Here is a 22337-nt window from a genome sequence, read left to right as displayed (position 1 = left end):
ATGTGAAATCATTTTCTCCAACACTACACACTTCATGGTTGATTAGCTCAGGATAGAAATGAAGACCCTGTGTGATATGTAGGTTATTAATGTTTTAATCTTTTTCTAAATATTAGACTATTTCAATTCCCCAGATGGATTATAAATTTCTTGAGTCCAAAGCTATTTTTTCTTCCTGTTTTGACCATCCACTGTAGTTACTGGAGACGTGTTTGTTACCATATGGTCAACGGAACCCCCTGCAGCCAGGAACCCGCAGCTCAGGGGCCTGACAATGCCCGGAGGTCTGCTGGGTACTTTAAAACAGTCAGGCACCAGGTTAAGTGGTTGACATATGTAATCTCATTTTTTAAAAATGGTTCATTGTATTTACATTATTCTTGGACCAAAGGGCAAGTGGCCTTTCGCCAAGGTCTGTGAGTGGAACCTGTTTGGACTGGAAGTAGAAGATCTATTCCAAGAAACGAACTCAGAGGGCAATGGTTCCTCCCAGTGGCACAGGGCTGCGTGGAAATGGCAAGGACTCTAGGGTTGATGCCTGGCTGTACTTATTATCTGGGTGGTTACTTTGCATATTTATGGCTCAGTTTTCTTATTTGTCAAATGAAGATGTAATCCCAACACGTCTCTGGGTTGTTGGAAGATTAAATCCTATCAGTTAAACACCCAGCACAATGCCTGGCATAGTTCAGCTGTGTCCCCACTATTCTTCTCCTTTGCTGGGCACTAACCAGTGGCTGGCCCTCCCAGACATGTGTTCCCTCCCTGCCCCCGCCCCTGCTCCGTGGATGATGGCCAACTCCACCCAGGAGCCAAAGAGAGATATAGAAGTTCAAGAAAACACTGGCTACCAGGTGGAGAGAAGTTTCCATTCCACTCTTTGCCAAACATAGATTTGCCTCCGAAACCCAGAGCGGGCCAGGGCATGGTTGTGGAACAGGCTGCTTTGTTTTTGTTGCAAATTCATTGTGTTTAGATTATAACTAAGCCTTTTTCCTTTTGTCTCTGCCCAGCAAGCCGTGAACAGTTCCAGATCTGACAGCCTGAGCACTGGGCCTGACTTAGTAAAGAAAGGACAGGGGATTTGCCCTGTGGCTCAGTGTGCATTTTCAATTAAGATGTGAAATTGTTCCTCAGAATAGCCAGCCTCCCCTTGGATTTTGAGTGTTATCCCATAACCAGTGTACACTTGCCCAGGGTTCTTTGTCAGCCACAGGGAATGTTATCCCTCTGTAGGTAAATTTGAGCGGCTCTTCTCTGGGGCTTAGGTGGGGTTCGGTTTAGAAATCCTGAGGGACAGGAAGAGATAAGATGCCTTTTCATTTTATCATGTCTTCTAATCTCTTCTTGCACCCAAAGAAGGCGAGTAGGCCCAGCATTTTGTTCCACCCCAGGACGGGGCTTCTGGTGCTGAATAGTTATATCCTTCTGCTGGAAGCAGCTCAGTTTCTATTTACAGGAGGCAGTGTTCTCAAAGTGTAGATCTCCAGGACACCTGCATCAGAATCCTGGAGTGCTTGTTAAAAATGCAAATTTCTGGCTCCATACTATTCCCACTGAATTAGACTTTTTAGAAAAGATTGAGAACTTTGGGTAGCAGTTCAGAACATGGGTCTTAGAGTCAGATCAATATGAACTTACTCCAAGCTCCAGCCCTACTGCCTACTAAGCTGTGGACCTTGGGCACGCTATTTAACTTCTCTGGGTCTCAAATTCATCACCTGTACAAAGGGAATACTGCACAGACAAGGGATATGGAGCTCATCTGTTTGTTATAAGGAGGAAATGAAATAATACATGTTTGGCAATGCTTAGCATCTGGTAAGCATTCACTACATGATGACTCTTCTTTTTACATAATACCTGTACTCAGAACATCTTAGGACCCAACAAGAAATAATAACTTGGCCATCACAACCAGTGTTAAGATCCCTGCTAGTACTTTCCACTGGCATAGATTTTGACAAGTCTACAGACCAGCAACCAGACCTGAAGGTATCATGAGCTACAAGAACTCCACCAGGACTCACAGCTGATTCTCAACAACGGGCCAGCCAGGAGAGGGCAGCAAGAGAGAGCCAGAGTCTAATTCTACAGCTATTTGAATCACAATGCCTAGGTGTTAGGGACAATTATTTGGTGTGGTCCAGACTGGTACTAATTTTAAAAGACACTAAATCTGGTGGGTAGAGGTGGGGCAACATGGATTACATGCTAGGTGGGTGTACATCAGCATAGTGGGTGGTGGCTTTCTCTCTGACTCTCGACTATCAAAGATTATGGGAAATCACATGAGCATCATTATATTGTAGGAAACAATAAAACTTCATTGAGATGTAGATATTAGGAGATAGTCTAAGCCAGAGGTCGGTAAATTTTTTTGTATAGGCAATGAGCTATGAATGGGTTTCATATTTTTAAAGAGTTGTTACAGAGAAAGAGCAGAAGGAGGAAGAGGGGAAATACTAACAGTGTGATAGTTAATTTTATGTGTCAGCTTGACCGGGCCACAAGGTGCCCAGATATTTTGTTAAACGTTATTTCTGGGTGTGTCTGTGAGGGTGTTTCCAGATGAGATTAGCATTTGAATGGGTAGATTGCGTGAAGCAGATCATTCTCCCCAAAGTGGGTGGGCAGCATCCAACCCATTAGAGGCCTGAATAGAGCAAAAAGGCAAAGGGAGGGAGTCTGTTCTCTACGCGATTGTTTGAGCTGGGACATTGGTCTCCCCCTGCCCTCAGACCAGGACTTACACCCTTGGTGCTTCTGGTTCTCAGGCCTTCACTCTTGGACTGGAACTAGACTACTGGCTTTCCTGGGTCTCCAGCTTGTAGATAGCAAATTGTGGGACTTCTCAGTCTCCATAATCCCATGAGCCAATTCCATACACACACACACACACACACACACACACACATATGTATATGTATGTATGTATATATCTCCTATTGGTTCCGTTTCTTTGGAGAACCATGACTAACACAAACAAAGATGTGTGTGTCCCACAAAGCCTAAAATATTTACTATCTGGTCCTTTACATAAAAGTGTATTGAGTCCTCATCAAGGCTACTCTGGAGCTGACTGTTCAGCACGTGGTCCCTAAAGTCAAGATAATTCAAATTCATGCCCCATCAAAACACAAATTGTCATATGCCACTGATGTATTGCCAAGTCAGCAAAAGCCACAGACCCACTATTCTTTAGGCAGGAAAAAAAGTTTACATGGATCAAAGAAAACTCTCAGGACCAAAAGAAGAAAAGGACAAAACGAGACGGGAAAGTCACAGGCCAATCTAACTCATGAACACAGACGCAAAAATCCTAAATAGAATATTAGCAAACTAAATCCAGCAATGTATAAAAAAGGTTAATCTATCATAACCAAGTTGGGATTATGCCAAGAATCTAAGGTTGGTTTAATATTAGAAAAGAGGTTAATATAATTCATCATATTATCAGATTAAAGGCAAAAAATTGCCATCTTAATAAGTTCAGAAAAAACAGCATTTAATATCTATTAATAATACAAAATCTCTTAATTAATTTGAACTAGAACTTATAAAGAATAACTAGCAAGAAAAGAAAAAAGAAGAAAAAACCTACACCATACTTAACGGTGAAATGTTGAAAGCATTCCCTTTAAGATCTGGAACAAGGTCTAAGAAGTCCCATAATCACCACATATACCAGCCGGTGCAGTAGAACAAGAAAATGAAAGCAAATAGAAATGTGTAAGGATTGGAAGGGAAGGAAAAAAGCTTGCCATTCTTATGATTATCTGCATGGAAAACCCAACGTTATCTACAAATAAATTATTAAAATTGGTGAGAGAGTTCAGGAAGCTTTCTGGATACAAAATCAATACGTAAATGTCAACTGCAGTTCTACTCACAGCACGTGTTAGAAAATGTTATTTAAAAAGATATCATCTATAATAGCACGAGCAAATATCAAATACCCAGGAGTAAATCTAACGAAACACGTGAAAGCCCTTTATGGAGAAAATGGTAAAACTATACCGAGAGACGTTCAAGAAGACCTAAATGAATGAAGAGACAGCATGTTCATGACACGAAGGCTCGATATTGTGAATATATCAGTTCTCGTCAAATTGATGTATATATTCCACGCAATTCCAATCAAAATCCTAACAAGATTTTTTGAAAGGAACTCAACAAGCTGATTCCAAAATTTATTTGGAAGAGCAAAGGGTCAATAAATGCCAAGTCATTTTTTTTTTTTTTTTGAGGAAGATTAGCCCTGAGCTAGCTGCTGCCAATCCTCCTCTTTTTGCTGAGGAAGACGGGCCCTGAGCTAACATCCGTGCCCATCTTCCTCTACTTTATATGTGGGACGCCTACCACAGCATGGCTTGCCAAGCGGTGCCATGTCCGCACCCGGGATCTGAACCGGCGAACCCCAGGCTGCCAAAAAGTGGAACATGTGAACTTAACCGCTGTGCCACTGGGCCAGCCCCACCCAAGTCATTTTTAAAGAAGAACAATAGACAAGCATGTGTGGTGGGGAGCACTTCCTCTATCAGATATCACGACTTATTATAAAACCACAGTAATTAAGATTGAGTGAAAGAACTCCCATAACTCAACAGCAAAAACACCAGACAATCCAATTAAAAAACGGGCGAAGGACTTAAATAGACATTTCTCCAAAGAATATGTACAAATGGCCAATAGGCATATGAAAAGATGCTTAACATCACTAATCATTACAGAAATGCAAATCAAAATCACAATAAGATACCACTTCACACCCATTAGTATGGCTATTATTTAAAAAAAACAAAATAGAAAATAACAAGTGTTGACAAGGATGCAAAGAAATCGCCATTGTTGCGCATTGCTGGTGGGAATGTAAAATGGTGTAGACTTTGTGAAACAGTATAATGGTTCCTCAAAATCATTAAACATTGAATCACAATTCTACTTCTGGGTAAGCAAGGACTCAAAGAGATACTTGTACACCCATGTTCATAGCAGCATTATTCACAATAGCCAAAAGGTGGAAGCAATACAAATGTGTATTGATAGATGAATGAATAAACAAAATGTGGTATACACATATAAAGGAATATTATTTAGCTTTAAAAAGGAATGAAATTCTGACATGCTGCAACATGGATGATCCTTGAAGACAGTATGCTAAGTGAAATAAGTCAGACACAAAAGGACAAATATCGTATGACTCCACTTTTATGAGGTTCTTGGAATAGCCAAATTCATAAAGACAAAGGTAGAATGGTGGTTTCCAGGGGCTAGGAGGATGGGGGAATGTAGAGTTATTGTTTAATGGGGGCAGAGTTTCAGTTTGGGGGGCCGCAAAAGTTCTAGAGATGGATGGTGGTGGTGGTTGTACATTAAGCGAATGTACTTACTGCCACTGAACTGCACACTTCAAAATGGCTAAGGTGGTAAGTTTTATGTAATGTATATTCTACCACAATTTTTTTTTTTTTTTTAAAGATTTTATTTTTTCCTTTTTCTCCCCAAAGCCCCCCGGTACACAGTTGTGTATTCTTCGTTGTGGGTTCCTCTAGTTGTGGCATGTGGGACGCTGCCCCAGCGTGGTCTGACGAGCAGTGCCATGTCCGCGCCCAGGATTCGAACCGACAAAACACTGGGCCGCCTGCAGCGGAGCGCGCGAACTTAACCACTCGGCCACGGGGCCAGCCCCTATTCTACCACAATTTTAAGATTTTATTTTTTTTTCCTTTTTCTCCCCAAAGCCCCCTGGTACATAGTTGTATATTCTTAGTTGTGGGTCCTTCTAGTTGTGGCATGTGGGATGCCGCCTCAGCGTGGTTTGATGAGCAGTGCCACGTCCACGCCCAGGATTCAAACTGACGAAACACTGGGCTGCCTGCAGCAGAGCGCGCGAACTTAACCACTCGGCCACGGGGCCAGCCCCAATTCTACCACAATTTTAAAAAAAGCTTGAGTGATATTAAAACAGGGATAAACAAACATACCAGTGGAGCAGTTCAGATTAGCACTACTCGAAGTGTCATCTGTACACTGGTTGCCATCTTTGAACTGTTTGTCACGGGCCCATGATCAGCACAGACATGAACAGTAGTCATTCAGAAACTTTGATAGCAACCCGACAGAGTAAGTTTCTGTTTGTTGAATCAAATAACAAAAAATTGGGGCCCTTATTTTGTATATTTTTTCATTTCATTTTTCTAGTAATGAATTTTTATTACATTTACAAAAATATCGAGCTGCAGTGGATTATGGGAAAAACTGGAGTTCAACACAAAAAGCTTGAGCGCTCAGAGAAGACAAACCAACTGCTCATACACGGAAACTTGATTTCTCAGAGAGGACGTTGCAGATAAGTGGGGAAAAAAGTAAAATTGGAAGCTGAACATCTAAAGCAGTCACAAAAAATCAAACCCAGGTAGATTAAATACTTAAATATGAGAGACAAAATAAGGAATTTTTAGAAGATAATAGAAAAAGAATATCTTTATGACCTTAAGTTGGGAAAGGTTTCTTAGACAAGAAGAATTTGGCATGAAAATTAAGAGCTTCTGTTCAAGCCACCATAAATAAAATGCAAAGGCAATCTCAAACTGCAAGTAGATATCTGAACATATAAAGCTGACATAGGCTTATAATCCAGAATATATAAAGAGCTCTTATGAATCAACAAAAAAATACCAATAGCCCATTAGAAAATAGGGGAAAAGACATAAATAGGCATTTCACAGTAGAGAAAAAGTAGATGGTCCATAAACACAAAAAGATTCCCCACTTCAATAGCAATCAAATATATGCAAATTATAACCACAATGAGAACAGTCCACACTGACTGGATGGACAAAAATTAAAGTTGACAAGAAAGAGATCAACCAAAACACCATCACTGACTGCTAGTGGAAGTAAAGATTGTTATATCCACTTTGGGACAAAACAACATTATCTAGTAGAATTGAAGACACGAGCACCTTTAAACCTAGCAATTCCACTCACAGGTATATACTCTAAAGGGTAGAATAGATCAATGCAATGTGGGGTAATCATATCGTGGAATATTACACAGCAGTGAAAATGAACTATAGCTACCTGTATTAACACAAACGAATCTCAACAACATAATACTGAATAAAAGAAGTCACAGAAGAACATATATCGTAGTCTTAAATACGGCATTAAAAATAGGCTTCTGTGCTCTACAAAATCAAACAATATACTGCTTAGAGATTTAAGTGTGTTTGTGTGTTTGTGTGTGTGTGTGTGTGTAGCAAAACCATAAAGAAAAGCACAGGATGATGAACACAGAATTCTGTACAGTTTTCCTCTGATAGAGAGAAGAGTACGTGATGGGAGGAGTACACACGGGCTTCTAACAAGCCGACACTGTTCTATTTCTTAACTTGGGTGGTGGGGATGCAGGTGTTTGTTTTAATATTCTTTAAGCTGAACATGTGACTTGTATGTACGCATGATATATTTCACAACTTTGGAAAAATTAAAAGAAAATTAAAAGAAAGGATACAGAGCCTCTCAGAGATGGGGAGAAGCCCCTGAGGGTGCAGGCAAAGGCTAGACAGGCTGTCTTTCTCTTGACCAACAGGAAAATGCAAATCAAGAACATGCTCAGAGGCCCAGCCTTTATTTTTGTCTCCCCAGCATTTTTTTCCTTTCAGAAACTGCCTTTCCCCAAGCCAGAGAGGCTGTAGTTCATACGTACGGCACTACCTGTCACATCAAGGGTGGGCATGTGACTCAGGCCAGCTAATCAGGGTATTTCTACTTGTCTGGCCTCAGTGGTTAACACAGGGATGAGCAGAGGTCTGAAGCCACTCCAGGCAGAGCCATTTCTCCTTCCGTTGGAGGAATCAAGAAAGAGGGGGGATTGATGTATGTAAATGTATGTTAAGCCTAGAGCGCCATGAAAACTAGCCTGAAAATGAAGCCAGCACAGACGAGGGTTGGGGACTCACAGGGCGGCAGAGAGAGGGGGGTAAGAGACACACAAAGTCCTTGCCCTGTAATTTGAGTGTCTGGACCCAGGCATTCCTGATTCCTATTATGTAGGCAGTTGCAGATCCAGTTGCAATCAAAAGTGTCCTAAGGAGCATAGAATTTTGCACCAGGAGCAGGGTTTTGCAAGTGACAGACCCTAATATGTGGAACTGGCTGTGTTGGGGCAGGGAGCAGGGCAGTGTGGAGTGCCCCATCCCTGACCAGGAAGTGAGCAATATCTGTTAAGTGGAGCAAAGTCGCTAAATTCTCTCCTGTTGAATCTGCAGAGTCAAATCACGTGCTCAATGAAGATGGAAATTTAGGAGACTCGCTAAAAAAAAAAAAAAAAGCCAGTTTACTGGGTTCACTGGCCACTTCTTCAGCCTTTAGTAAGGTTCTACCAGAAAAGACACACTGGTGTCTCAGCTGGCCAGCCTTTCTGAAAGCAGGGAGAAGGGAAAACGAAGCCAAGAGATCCTCTTTCTGCCTGTGGCCAGTAATTCAACTGAGTAGAGAGCCAGAAAATCATCTTTCAGGATTGCAGAAGTCAAATCCCTGCCCCAGGCTAATGTTGGTGCAAGCACAGGCCTGGAGAAGGAAAACACAGTGGAAACCAGGAGAAGGACCCCGGACAGGGCTTCTTCCCCTGCTCTCCAGCAGCTCCTGCCTGACTGAAGTGGCCATTATCCCCACTGGAGACAGCCAAACACTGAAAAGGGCCTGAGGACAGTGGCCAGATTAGCCTTCCCTCTTTCCTGCCACCCGCTCCCCCCAACTGTGTCCAGGGCAGAGGCCAAATGGCCGAAGTCCAAATGAAGGCTGAGGAGGCCAGAGCACAAAGACAGCTGTTGGGAGACAGACATGGTGAGGATAGGGTCCAGATTCCGGAGCATGACTTGACTGGGTTCCAGCTCTGGTTGTCAGCTCACAGAGTTATCAGAAAACTAACCGCCCAGCAACTGTCTAAAAGTTTCAGAGAGTCATACTGCCAGAGACACTGCAGGCTAGCAAACCACAGCACGCGATTTCTCAACTGCTGGGGCTGGCCCCAGACCTCTGTGCTATGTCCTCACATGGTGACCTGCTAGGGTATACAGTTTCCAGAAGGGATATTCTCTCTGATGCCACTCGTGGAGGGGAGACAAGGGAGAGTCTTCTAGAGAGTGGAACCTCAGGCACTGCTGGCTGATGGAGGAACTCATGTCTTCCAGGAGAGACGTGCTGGCTTCTTGCCAAACCTCTTATGGAGAATGTTGGATGAGTGACGGCAGGTGCTGTTTACTCCTTCTCCTTTTTACTAAATGCAAGTGGTTTTTGTTCCAAGTATCTTATTCTTTTCTCCACCATTAAATGCTGGTGGTGTTTAAATTGACCATTTAGCTGTTGGTTGACAAATTATTCAGAGCAACATCCAGTCTTGACCAAGAAGAATGCACATCCACCAGCTTTGCTTATACACGAGAAGCTTGTTCCGTGTTGGGGTGGTGCATTTCTGAAATTGTTTGTATGGGAAAAGAGCATGGGTGGATGCCAAGGAGTCAAGGGGTGCAATGTAGTGGCTATTTTTTTCTTTCTGTCTTATAAGGGGCTGAATTATGGGCCCCCAAAAAGATATGTCCAAGTCCTAACTTCTGGCACCTGTGAATGTGACCTTACTTGGAAAAGGGTCTTTGCAGATGAATTAAGCAAAGGATCTCGAGATGAGATCATTATGGATGAATCAAGTGGGCCCTGAATCCAATGACAAGTGTCCTTATAAGAGAAAAAGACAGAGACAAAACAGAGAAGGGGTGGTCGTTTGGAGATAGAGACAGAGATTGGACTGATACAGCTATGAGCCAAGGAACACAAGGATTGCCTGGGGCCAGAAAAGCCGGAAGAGGTAAGGAAGGATTATTCCCTGGAGTCTTCAGAGGGAGTGTGGCCCTGCTGACACCTTGATTTAGAACTTCTGCCCTCCAGAGAGAATAAATGTCTGTTGTTTTTAGCCACCAAGTGTGTTATTTGTTGTGGCAACCTTAAGAAACTAATGCATGCCTAGACGTTTTTAAGACTATACCTCTCCTGGTGTGGCCGTCAATCACTATCTCAGACTTCGGCGATCAATCAAAATACTCGAACCTCGTGATCACACTGTTTGATCTGGGGATGGCAATGGGCTGAATGTTTATGTGTCCCCAAAATTTATCTATTGAAATCATAACCCCCAGTGTGACGGTATTAGGAGATGGGACCTCTGGGAGGTAATTAGATCATGAGAGTAGAGCCTTCATGAATGGGATTAGCCCCCTTATAAAAGAGACCCCAGGGAGCTTCCTTGCCCCTCCTGCCACATGAGGATATAGTGAGAAGATGGCCAGTTATGAACCAGGAAGAAGGTCCTCACTAGACACCAAATCTGCCAGTGCCTTGATCTTGAACTTTCCAGCCTCCAGAATTGTAAGAAATAAATGTTTGTTGTTTAAGCCACCCCGTCTGTGGTATCTTTGTTTTAGCAGCCCAAATGGACTAAGACAGTCACATGACCCAAACAAGGCAATCAGAGTTATCCTCTGAATTTGTATAGCTGTTGGGAGAGAAGTATTTCTTGCCCTGAAATTGCTAGATGCAAGGACAATGTAAGCATAGGCCACCAGTAGCCATTTCTGTTACCCCACAGAGACAGCTGGCCTGAGAAGGAAGCCGAGAGAAGTAAGTGGAGCCAAGTGGTATAAAGGGAGAGATGAGTTTTGATGAAGCCATCAACAACCCCACTAACAACCATACCTAAACATAGAGCTCCCTCTGGACTTTTCAGTCAGTAAATTCATCGTTTTTGCATAAGTCATGTATTGAGCTTGTCACTTGCAAATCTCTTAGGTCCTGATCTGCACATTCCATCAGGTATCCAATCCATGCAGAGTCCAGACTTAGGGGAGCAGCAGAAGTAGAGGTCCTACTTGGTGACAGGGACAGGCTCCTGACAGGTCTGGCCTGGCTCTCATGTTCTGTGCCACTGGACCAGCCTGGGTCCACACAGCTGGACAGGCAGCCAGTTACCTTAGTTGACATGCTGAGTTGATTACCCAAGACCAGAGACAGAATCTCAGCCATTCCAGAGAGCAGATTGGGAGCAAGTAAATTTCAAGTATGGCAAGTAAAATTGCATCATAACAAACAATAAAGGCTTCTGTAAAGCATGAAAATTTTCTTCGGTTCAACCATAGAATCAGAGTGAGTTACAACCAACCCCTATGACACTTTCCCTGGCCCGTGCAGCATCGCCTTCCACCAACACTTTCTCCAAGCCTCCTCAAGCTCCCGGTTGAGGAAAGCCATGCTGTTCATAGAAAGTCTAACCTACCAAGAATCAACAAGCAGCTGCCCCCACAGAGGCCCTGTTACCTACATCAAGCCTTAAGTCTTGCTGAACTGTCAACCTCCAGGGCCAAATGCAATAAATATAATGAATGCAGAAACCCCAGGGAAAAGAGGATCCCAGGGCAAATGCAAAAGTACGATGAATGCAGAAAGCCCAGAGAGAAGAGGAAGCAGCAGGAAGGAAGGGCACGTGGTGCTTCCTTTTGCTTAGCTCCTCGGGAGTGAATTAGGAAGGAATAGCTGTTTCACTCTCAGTTGGCTGGGTGTGCAGTTTCTAAACGTCTGGTTATTAAAGCCAAATGATGGTTCTATTAAAAAATCAGATACACCCTCAAGAGTTGTTACAATGGACTTTAACTTAATGCATCGGGCTTTGTGAATGAGAGTTCAAAGTTTCTGAAAAAATCATCCATTCCTTTCCCATTTATAGAGCACCTCTGTATGCCAGCCACGTGCTTAATCACAGGAGCTGCTAAGGGGGAAAGAGGCGAGTGAAATTGTGATAACAGGACCAGGCAGTTATGGCCTGGGAGGTGTTGCCTGAGCTGAGTTTTGACAGACAACTGGAAATGAGCCCTAGAAGGAAGGTGGGAGGAGGCACTGCAGTGAAGGCATGTCCTGAGGCCTGAACCCGCAGCACCCCGAGTGCTGGGCACATCCGGAGTAAAGACGGAGAGGGGCTAGACAGGTAGACGAGGACTGGATCAGGAAGGCTCATGTGATTAACTGAAGGAGTGACAACTTTACCGGAGAGCTCTGGGAGCACTGACGAGCAGGAAGATGCCCTGTGCAGACAGCATTAAAGGGATGATCCTGGCAGGACTCCAGCGGAGGACAGACGTGGAGAAGGAGGTCCCCCAAGGGCCCTTTGTCGTAGCTGTGTAAGAAGCAATGAAGGCTTTCCCTAATGGTAGGGGAATGAGAGGAAGGCGGGATTCAGGAATTGAAAGAGGTAGACTCACCAGGACATGATAACTGATTGAACGCAAAAGATGCAATGAGAAGGAGGAATCCAAGATAACTACTGTATTTCCTTTTTCTGGCATGAGCAATTGGAATAATGGTGACATTCCTGAGAAGAAGGGATACAAGAAGAAGGGCAAGTCTTGGAAGGGGCTGATGAGCAGTTTGGATTTAGAATGCTAAACAGGAGGAGCCTGTGGAACAGCCACGAGCAGAGGTCCATGAGCAGCTGAACATTCAGGACCAGATGTCAGGAGGCAGATCTGCATGGAGGAGGGAGATCTGGGAGCTGGCAGCTTATGCGTGGTTGAGGACATCAAGGCAGAGGACAGAGGCCAAGAAGAGCAGTGAGTGGGACACAGAGACCCAGGGGACATTCAGGGAGTGAGTGGAACAGGAGGTCTCTGCAAAACAGATGGAAAAGAATGTCCAGCTAAGTTGGGTAAAAACCTAGAGAGCAGATCCACCTGGAGAGAGAAGCTCAGGGTGCAGAGGTGTGCAATGGTACCAACGCTCCAGAAAGATGGAGTCTGATCAGGGAAGAAAAGCATCAACTGAATATGGAGGATGGCTGCCTTTGATGACTTTAGTCTAGGCATTTGATCATGGGAACATAAAGCAGACTGCCATGGGTGATGGAGGACTGAACGGGCAGGGAAGCAGTGTAGACAGCCAGTGTAGATGATTCTTTCAAGAAGCCTGGCTGTGAAAGGAGAGAGAAAGGGAAACTTAGGAGAGAAATTAGACAGAAATATGGGATTAAGAACAGGGAACTTTTCAGACTGGAGAGACTGAACAAGTTTAGGTACTGATGGGAAATAGTGGTAGGGAAGAGACTAAAGATGCAAGCAAGAGAGGACAATGACTGGAGGAGGGGTCCAGGGGAGATGGGAAGGCATCTAGAGCACAAGGGGAAGGTCAGCCATGAACACATCTCTTCCCTGGCACGGGAGGGAGGGATGGAGAAGAAGACTAGGAGATACGCTGAGTGGTTGCCAGGAAGGACCTTGAAAGTGTTTCTTGAGGCTTCAATTTTGTTCCATTTTATCAATGGACAGGATGGATTCTCTGTGAATGACAATGAAATGGAGGTTTAAAAAAGGGTTGAGAAAAGAGGTACAGTCTGGAGGAGATGACAATGGCAAAGGGACAGGGAAGTATATAGATAGGTGTATCTGGAAGGCTTTCCAGGCAGCTTTGGGGACCTAGGATGGTAAAGACCCAGACAGACCTGGTGGACCAATTCCTCCAGCAGCAGTCAGAACCCCAGAAGGAGCAGAGCAGAAATGTTCCAGAAGTCGGGTTCAGCTGGGTGGGTTCACACAGAAGGATAAGTGGACAAGAGTGGTTAGAGAGAGGCTCAGGTTAGAGAGAGAAATCGGCCACCATACTCAAACAAAGTCAACCTCTGAGTTAACAATAGCCACTAGTTCAGGTGTTTAGCAGAGGGGTCAAGGTCACTGCTGTGCATAGACTAGATTCCCACTTCAACAAAGAAAGTGACTGGAGGCAGATGAGTTAATAATGGAAACAGGAGGATTTTTAGAATCAGACAGACAGACATGGGTTCAAAATTGTCCTTACTATTTCCCTCTCTGAGCTCAACATTGTTGTCTATAAAATATGAAAAATACCTGCTTTTCAGACCTTGCAAGGATTAAATGAGATGATTAATGTAAAGTCCTGCTGCTAGGTTGTAAACTCCATCAGGGGCCTTTCTTGTTATTTAGTTCTCTTACTTCTGCCTCTACTAGGTTCCTGACACACAGTAGGTCCTCAATGAATTCAGATTTCCTTCTTCATGCGTGCGGCAATATTTATCAAAGCACCTTCTCTGGCCCTGGCACAAGCTCCTCTGAGACAAATGGTGTTCCGTTCCCTGACTCGTCCAACCTCAGTAACTCGCAATAATGAGAATGGAACATTGATCCACACTTCCTTTCACTGACCAGGATGTTACTTAACTTAGCGATTTCAGGAAAGTATCCATCGTGGAGGTTGAAACTCTAAAACCACAGATTCAGGACCATGTGGCTGCCCATCCATCCACCAGACGAGTGGCTTGGCTTCTTTACCACAGCCCTGTGGGCACATACCTAATCCCTAGGGAGTTGGGGACAAGGCTCCCTCCTTAACACAAGCAAGGACAGACTCAAGGGGAACGGAAGGAACACAGGTACCCTTCCTTAATCAGCTACTCGAGACCCAAGATCATCCCAGGGACCCAAGGGATTGTGACTCTCTAGAGACAAGGGAGTTTGGACTTTAAATTGCATGTGGAGGAAGATATCAGAAGATCCAGAAGAAAAGAAACAAAACACAGAGCCCAAATCCACTCTTGCTAGGAGGTTTGGGCATGAAGGGAACAGGCTCTCAACCCAGTGGATAGGCTGACCCGCCTGCAGGAGATAATCACACTGCCACCAGAAGTGTTTGTGAAACATGGAGCCAAGAGCCAGCCCTGGTTTTTGCTAAAGAAGAAATCCAAGGGCAAAGCAGGCATCCAGTAGCAAAAAACAGAGCACAGTTGGGCTGAGAAACTGGCAGCCTGAGAGAACATTAATGACTTCAAATTCAGGTCCAAAGCACATGTCTGTGGCAATGTGGCACAGAGACCACAAAATGGTCCCAATTTCCACTCTCCTTTTCTTCCTTTCAGTGAGAACTCCTAAGTTTTAGTTGGGCATGTTTAGTTGGCCCAGCTAGAGACTACATTTCCCAAACTCACCTGCAGCTAAGTGTGCCCAAGGTCTGGCCAATGAGGTATGAGTGAAAGGACATGGACAACTTCTGAATTACGTCATTTAGAAGAGGGCTGTTTACCCTCCACTTCCTTTCCTCCTCTTCCTGCAGGCAAGAAGATGGGGGTGATGCTGAGCCAGCTTTAACTATGCAGAAGGGGTCTCCCTAGGGGATGGGGAGCAAATGATGGGAGGATGCTGGGCTCCTGAATGGCCCTGTGGAGTAGAATGGCTCATGTTTACGGTCCTGGACTGAGCCTCTACCTCTCAGCTATTAGGTGAAAGAGAAATACACTTCTATCCTTTTTGAGCAAATGCATTTTGGGGTCTTTTTCTAACAACTTAGCCTGTACCCTAACTAATACAGAGTGTTTCCCAAAGCTACAGATAATAATTTCAGTACTGGTAGTAATATTTGTTGAAATCTTACTGTGTGCCAGGCATTGTTCTAAATACTTTACATGTATTATTTCATTTAATCCACACAATACTTCCTAGATGAGGGCTGTGATCCCCGTTTTACAGAAAAGGAGGCACAGGGAAATACAGTATTTGTCTAAAGACTCATAGCTATTTTGGTTTTTTTAGTCAGAAAATTATTAGAAATAATCAACAACTACAGCAAAGTTGCAGGGTACAAAATCAGTTTTAAGAAATCAGTTGCATTTCTATAGGCTAACAATGAACTAGCAGAAAGAGAAATCAAAAACACAATCCCATTTACAATCACAACAAAAAGAATAAAGCATCTATGAAGAAACTTAACCAAAGAAGTGAAATACCTGTACACTGAAAACCATAAGATGTTACTGAAAGAAATTAAAGAAGACATAAAGAAATGGAAAGATATTCCATGCTCATGGGTCAGAAGAATAAACATAGTTAAGATGTCCATACAACCTAAAGCAATCTAAAGATTCAGTGCAATCCCAATCAGAATCCCAATGACATTCTTCACAGAAAAAGAACAAAGAATCCTAAAATTTGTATGGAACAACAAACGACCCCAAATAGCCAAAGTAATCCTGAGAAAAAACAACAAAGCTGGAGGCATCATAATCCCTGACTTCAATGATACTATAAAGCTATAGTAATCAAAACAGCATGGTACTGCCACGAAAACAGAGACACAGATCAATGGAACAGAACTGAAAGCCCAGAAATAAACCCACACAACTATGGACAGCTAATCTTCAACAAAGGAGCCAAGAACATACAATGGAGAAAGGAAACTCTCTTCAATAAATGGTGTTGGGAAAACTGGACAGCCACACGCAAAAGAATAAAAGTAGACCAGTATCTTGCACCATACACAAAAATTAACTCAAAATGGATTAAAGACTTGAATGTAAGACCTGAAACCATAAAACTCCTAGAAGAAAATATAGGCAGTACACTCTTTGACATAGGTCTTAGCAATATCTTTGCAAATACCATGTTTACTCGGGAAAGGGAAGCAAAAGAAAAAGTTAACAACTGGGATTATATCAGACTAAAAAGCTTCCGCAAGGGGCTGGCCCCGTGGCTGAGTGGTTAAGTTCGCGCGTTCCACTGCAGGGGGCCCAGTGTTTCGTTGGTTTGAATCCTGGGCGCGGACATGGCACTGCTTATCAGACCACACTGAGGCAGCGTCTCACATGCCACAACTAGAAGGACCCACAATGAAGAATATACAACTATGTACCGGGGGGCTTTGGGGAGAAAAAGGAAAAAATAAAATCTTTAAAAAAAAAAAATAAAAATAAATAAAAATAAAAAAAGCTTCCGCAAAGTGAAGGAAATCATGAACAAAATGAAAAGACAACCCACCAACTCGGAGAAAATATTTACAAATTATTTATCTGACAAGGGGTTGATCTCCAAAATATATAAAGACCTCATACAACTCAACAACAACAAAAAACCGGATCAAAAAGTGGGCAGAGGATATGAACAGACATTTTTCCGAAGAAGATATACAGATGGGCAACAGACACATGAAACGATGTTCAACATAACTAATTATTAGGGAAATGCAAATCAAAACTACAATGAGATATCACCTTACATGGCTCAGAATGCTATAATTACCAAGACAAATAACAATTGTTGGAGAGGATGTGGAGAAAAGGGAACCCTCATACACTGCTGGTGGGAAAGCAAACTGGTGGTGCCAACTATGGAAAACAGTATGGAGATTTCTCAAAAAATTAAAAATAGAAATACTGTATGATACAGCTATTCCACTACTGGGTATCTATCTAAAGAACTTGAAATCAACGATCCAAGAGATTTATGCACCTCTATGTTCACCACAGCATTATTCACAATAGCCAAGACGCAGAAGCAACCCAAGTGCCCTTCTACGGATGAATGGATAAGAAGATGTTGTCTATATATACAATAGAATACTACTCAGCTATAAAAAAAGACAAAATCATCCCATTTGTAACAACATGGAGGGAACTTGAGGGTATGATGTTAAGCGAAATAAGCCAGACAGAGAAACACAAATACTGCATGATTTTACTCATATGTGGAAGACAACAAATACATGCTTAAAGAGAACAGATTAGTGGTTACCAGAGGGGAAGGGGAAGGAGGTTGGGGGGTGTGCGAAAGGGGTAAAGGGGCACATATATATGGTGATGGTCAAAAATTAGACTACTGGGGGTGAGCATGATGAAGTATATTCAGAAATTGATAAGTAATCACGTACATCTGAAACTACACAATATTATAAACCATTATGATCTCAATGAAATTACTTGGGGGAAAAAACCCATTGGCCCTGAGCTAACACCTGTTGCCAATCTTCCTCTTTTTTTTCTTCTTCTTCTCCCCAAAGCCCCCCAGTACATAGTTGCATATTCTAGTTGTGAGAGCCTCTGGTTGTGTCATGTGGGACGCCGCCTCAGCATGGCTTGATGAGTGGTGCCATGTCCACACCCAGGATTCAAACTGGTGAAACCCTGGGCCACTGAAGCAGAGCACGCAAACTTAACCACTTGGCCACGGGGCCAGCGCCTAAAGACTCATAGGTGTTAAGTCACCTAACCAGCAGCCAAACAAGTACCCTGGGTGGAGATCACACCTTTAAGCACTATGCTATTCAAAGCAAAACTTCCTATAATTCCACGCAGTCAAAAAGACATAGGTTAGTTTTCCAGAGAGCTGTGCCCAAATGTTAACTTTTCTTCAAAATTACTGCAGGAGCAAGGCAAGTCGTTTAGCTTCTCTCCCAGTTGGTTTTCTCCAAGAGAGCGCAGGAGGGAGACCCAAGCTACTGACCTCACAGAAAGGCTGGAAAGAGAAAATGAATTCGTGTTTGTTTAAGAAATGATTTGAAACCTATAAAGTGTGACATAAATGAATATTGCCTTAAGGTAGGCTAGGAAATCCTTAAAACCAAAATAACAAAATGCACTCAAATCTTTTTAATGCAAATACCATCCAGCAATTTGGCAGACTCCCTGGAAAGGCTGTAAAATCTAGACGAGAGGTACATTTGGTTTTGTGCATCTGTCATCCTCAACTGAAAAAGGGAGCGATTAATTGAAATTCATTGAAAGAGAGCATACCTGTGTGCCTGGTGTGCATGTGCATGTGCACACACACACACACAGAGTCTCGCAATACAAGGAAATCATTATTATCAAGAGCAGGGGTAGCAGCAATCTGCAATGCCTCTGGGAACCAGGCAGGTACAGAAGTAGGGATGTGGGGCGGAGAACGCAAAATGCATATAGTGTGAGCAAGCGGGACTTTGGTGAACAGGCAGCTCCAGCTTCAGCTGCCTTGCTTTGATGTGAGCCTGGTGTTCAGTCCTTTTAGAGCCACATATGAAACTTCCTCATTTTCCAAGGATGTTCACATTTATAAATAACACATGCCAGGAGGCACCAGTTGGTCTCCTGGGACCTAGCCCTGTAGCCAGCAGTCACAACTGACTCTTGAGGTGCTTCAGCATAACTCTGTGCAAGCCATGGCGCAGCTTTCTCTCAGTTAACCTCACCCTGCGCTGCCCAGCCTCACCCCGTGCCTTCCTCTTTCTTCTTCCTCACCTCAACTCCACCCCTTGGATGAAGCCAGCTTTCTCTTTGCTTTCTACTCTCAGACCTCCCCTTCTCTTCCTTTCAGCTTGTACCCAGTTATCCTGAAGACACAAAGCGCCTTCCCTCCTCTGCCTGCCAATCAATGCCAATGTTCTTTCTGCCACCTTCATCTCAGCCTGCTGCCTGCCCCCAGCACTTGAGGATTTTTGCATGCCTTCTCGTGCAGGGGGGTGGGTTACAGCGGGTTATCAGCTGTTGGCTATCAACTGGCTGTCATGAAGGAAGGGGACGGGAAGGCACCCACAATGCTAGAGAGGAGACGCCCCCAAGTCACAAGGCTTTGTCTTTACCGTCTGGTGGCATAAAGGTCAAAAGTACGCCACTGCAGTCGTCTGTGCCATGTTGATCCTGGCCCCCCAGTGGAGACTGAGACAAGTGGACTCACGGCCTGGAGATAGCCTGGAGAGGATTTACAGAGCTCTGCCTCCCACCAAGGTGGAGGAGATGGCTGCTGCCTCACCTCCACATTTCCGTCCTCAAAGGTCCCTGCCTGTGTCCTGTGGGTGCTCAGGAAACTGCAGCTGGCCAGCTGCCCCTGTGTCTGCCGCAGCCTGGAGTCCCGTCACCCCCACAGCCACCCCCAATTTTGGCTATTAGCTTCATCGCCTCATCCGCAGCAAGCCTGTGGCCCAAAGGCTGACAGATACCTCTGACAGGTTTCACTTTCACTTTCTTTGCTTTCACAGGACCTTGGGGGGTCCCAGGGCAATGACATGGACCAAAGGGCCCACACAGTGGGGAGGACAGAGAGAGAAACAGTACCCACACCTGAGAGGTTGTCATTCATCAGGTGCTGTTTGTCACGCACGAGCTGAGACACGACTTTTCACTGAGAGAAACAGACATCCCTCCCCCATGCTCGGGAGAATTTCAGGGAATTTTCTACCCTGCTAATTGGCTTCGCCCTGCCAGTCCGTGGGCAGGCTGGCTGCAGACCCTTGGCTCCTCAGGTGGGGTGGGGTGTGCAGATGTCGCCTGGTGCAGAGGAGGGGGCTGTGCTGCGTCCCATGCCCTCCTGACTTACTGTTTGTTTGGGACGTCTGGACTAGGGCTACAAACAGTTCCTCTCTTTGTTTCCACCGCCTTGCAGAATGTGCGCTTCCCCCAAAAAGGCACAAAGGTCCCTTTTCTTCAGCTCGCCTGAGCCACTGAGGCGGTTCTGCAGGGCTCGGGTCTACAAGCCCAGGCCAGCCCCAGTGCTGACTGTCGCAGCCTTGCTCTGCAGCCTGTGCTCACGCGGCCTGTACCACGGCTGGCTGGCGGGTGGTCCCCCACCCCGCAGGGCAGGCAGCCAGCCCCAGTTCTTAAAGGCGCAGAGCCCCTGGTGGCTGGGTGGACTCTGAAAGCCTGTGTCTCGTCCTTCCTGCAGGGGTTTGCCTGCCACCCCCCTGGGAACAGGGATGCACAATGTAAGGGCTTAGCTGACATCACCTGGAGAACTTTGAAAAATTCTGATGCCTGGGTCACAGCCCCGGAAATTCTGATGCAATTCATCCAGGAGTGCAGCCAAGGATTTTCAAAACTGCCCAGGAGATTCTAATGTGCAGCCAGTCTTGGGAATCACCATCAGTGCTTCTCAAACTTCAATGTGCTCAGAAATCACTTGGGGATCATGTTAAAATGCAGATTCTGATCCAAAAAGTCTAGGGTGAGGGGTGAGCCCAGTGGTGCAGCAGTTAAGTTTACATGTTCTGCTTCAGCGGCCCGGGGTTCGCCAGTTCGGATCCTGGGTGTGCGGACCTACGCACCGCTTGCCAAGCCATGCTGTGGCAGGCATCCCACATAGAAAGCAGAGGAAGATGGGTATGGATGTTAGCCCATCTTCCTCAGCAAAAAGAGGAGGATTGGCAGCAGATGTTAGCTCAGGGCTAATCTTCCTCAAAAAAAAAAATAAAATTTTAAAAAAAGGTCTAGGGTGAGGTTCTGCATTTCTAACAAGCTCCTGAGAGATGTGGTTGCTTCTGGTCCATGGACCACGCAGAACAGCAGAGGTGATGGTGGGATCTGCACCCTGCCACCCACTTGGAGGCCTTGGTAAGTTTCTCTCTAAGCCTCAGTTTCCTTGTCACTGATCTTGGTTGGCTTTGTGAGGACTGACTGAGATCAGCAGACAGCACCACAGTGGCACCTGGCACTCAGAAAGTACTCAGCAGATGCTGGCTCTTAGGATTTTCAGCTGGACGCCTCCTTCAAAGCCCGCTCAAAGCCATCTCCTGCTTCAAAGCCATCAAGACTTCTTTTGCCCCAGGATTAAGCCCAAATACCATACGAGGTCTTTCACCAAATGGTCCTCGCCCACGCCTGTACCTTCACCTTCCCTGCCTCTCATGAATCTCTGCACCACTGCTTCAAAACATGTCCCACAGCTAAGCACACTGATGGCGGGCCCTGCCTTTCAGCTGCAGGCCCTTGCATGTCCCTACCTAGCCCTGGTTCACTCTTTCTGCCCTCTGCCTCCATCTGGCTAACTTCCTCCCTTCCCTTATGACTTGGCACAGATGTAACTTCCTCCAGGCAGCCTTTCCTGGCTCCCAATTACAGGGGAGGCGCCCCCTCTGTGTTTGCACAGCGCGCCATGCTTCTCCTCCCAAAGCCCTTACCCTTAGGGATTGTCAATGTCCATTTACTTGTCTCTCTCTGCCTCTAGGGGCTGGAAGCTCAGGGTGGGCAAGACCTATTTTGCTTACCACCATGTTTAATAATATTGGAACGAATGAGTGAGTGAATAAAAGAATGAATGGGTTTAATTAATGGAATGAATGAATAAATGAATGAAGTTTTCTATATACAGAATCAGAAACCCTATGGCATGCAGTCCCACCCAACCAGGGTGCTATCTCTGACCAGCTGGACCCTTAGGTGTAGCTCTGCAAAAGCCCATAGAGATCACAGCCACCCATCTTTCACCCTCTCCAGCCCCAGCTTGCCGGTAGAGCCCTGGTGTTGAAGATGCTCTGTTTAATGTCCTATTTCCAGAGAATAAAATGAAGTAAAAGGTAGTTGTTAAATTGGTCCTAGGTCACAAAGGAGCCAGATCCCATCTATTATGTTAAACTTTAGTAGACAATTTGCCAAAAAAACAAACAACTCAGTGTCCACCAATAGATGAATGGACAAACAACATGTAACATATATATACAATGGAATATTATTCAGCCATAAAAAGGGATGAAATTCTGACATAGGCTAC

The 22337-nt window shown here is 44.7% G+C and overlaps 1 protein-coding gene across 1 annotated transcript in view; it reads right to left on the bottom strand.

The window, feature by feature from the left end:
* Window positions 1–20381, bottom strand: part of DGLUCY (D-glutamate cyclase) — an 86991-nt gene extending 66610 nt beyond the window's left edge. Inside the window, 1 exon segment of the mRNA XM_070249776.1 lies at window positions 20172–20381. The gene's annotated coding sequence lies outside the window, so the exon portion shown is untranslated.
* Window positions 20382–22337: the final 1956 nt, after the last annotated feature.

Source organism: Equus caballus, chromosome 24 (assembly GCF_041296265.1).
Source record: "Equus caballus isolate H_3958 breed thoroughbred chromosome 24, TB-T2T, whole genome shotgun sequence".
Lineage (NCBI taxonomy): Eukaryota > Metazoa > Chordata > Mammalia > Perissodactyla > Equidae > Equus > Equus caballus.
The sequence above is the reverse complement of the archived record's forward strand: the minus strand, read 5'-3'. Positions and strand labels throughout refer to the sequence as shown.